We start from the raw sequence: 1,248 nt of genomic DNA, 5'->3' as shown, positions 1-1,248 counted from the left end.
AGAGAGAGAGAGAGAGAGAGAGAGAGAGAGAGAGAGAGAGAGGGAGAGAGAGAGAGATTGTGTACTATTATTCATGATGTGTTGTTTGGACAGAAAGGGGGGGGGGTGCATAACCCGTAAAGACGTAAGTCTCATTTGTTTGATACGTGTACGCCCAAACCTTGCTAGATCCAGCACACCCGGCTAGTTGAGTAAGCGCGTAAATCAACGTCATTGACGCTGTCCACAAAACCATGGAGCCATCTGTTACAGACCTGTCCACGCGAAAATTGTTGAACTGGCAGAAAAAAAGAACAAACTAACAAACAAGGCCATCCGTTATGGCAGCAGAGACTAACGTGTTTGTAGGACAGGAATGCTAAATTCCACATCTTCGTTCGCTTTCTCTTTCGTTCTCGTTTGCTCTTCCTCTCTGTGTGTCCTGCATGGATGGGCTGAAACCCATTTCGGAGGGATCAAGAAATCCCCAGATAATCCCCACATCTCGCTGATTCATGAGTCGACGGCGCCACCTCTGCGTCTCTCCTCCTTGCACAGCTCAGGCAATAAAATCTCCAACTGAAAAACGTCCATGCCTCAAGAGTTGGGTTTCGGTTTCATCTTTAGCTCTCCCTGATGGCAGTACAATCCGTGTCAATAAAAAAAACTTCAACAGGCGTTCACGATTTGAGATCTTACACCGATTGCACGCGGACTTCGAATTGATTCATTTAGTCGGGGCTAGACTTAATATTTTTGTCTTCATGGGTTGGGCAAAAACTACCACTTGTGGCACAGTTCGACTGAATTCGGCTTAATTTAACAGTCATCTTCATAAACAAACGCCTTAGTGTTTCAAGTTCGGGAGTCGAATCAGTCGTAATGCGTCAAAATGGTAGATTTGGCCCCTCCAGGATGAACAATTTGGTTGGCTCCGACTGAATCTGATGAATTCAATTGATAGTCTGCAATGTGATCTGAGTTCAGTACAAAAACATCAATGAGAGCAAGTTTCTGGTTGTTTGTTTTGGTATGTGTTTTATGACCCTTGCAACAGCATAAGGTCATATGAGTGCGCGGGACACATTAAAAATTTTCAGATTGGTAGGAATTAATTTTGCCCCGTTCTGAGAAGGTTTCAGTGTTAGATCTTACTACCACCCTAAGAACTGGGGTGTGGTTGGAAGACAACAATAAGAAGGAGCCAAGGAGTATCAGTAGAAAGTGTTCAGAAAGAGTCAGGAGACCAGAGGAGGGGGCAATGGGGGG

At 44.9% G+C, this 1,248-nt stretch overlaps 1 protein-coding gene across 5 annotated transcripts in view; it reads left to right on the top strand.

The window, feature by feature from the left end:
- Window positions 1-1,248, top strand: part of LOC101848720 (lachesin) — a 122,075-nt gene that overhangs the window by 93,771 nt on the left and 27,056 nt on the right. The window lies entirely within an intron of this gene.

The sequence above is a fragment of the Aplysia californica genome, unplaced genomic scaffold, assembly GCF_000002075.1.
Source record: "Aplysia californica isolate F4 #8 unplaced genomic scaffold, AplCal3.0 scaffold00032, whole genome shotgun sequence".
Lineage (NCBI taxonomy): Eukaryota > Metazoa > Mollusca > Gastropoda > Aplysiida > Aplysiidae > Aplysia > Aplysia californica.
The sequence above is the reverse complement of the archived record's forward strand: the minus strand, read 5'-3'. Positions and strand labels throughout refer to the sequence as shown.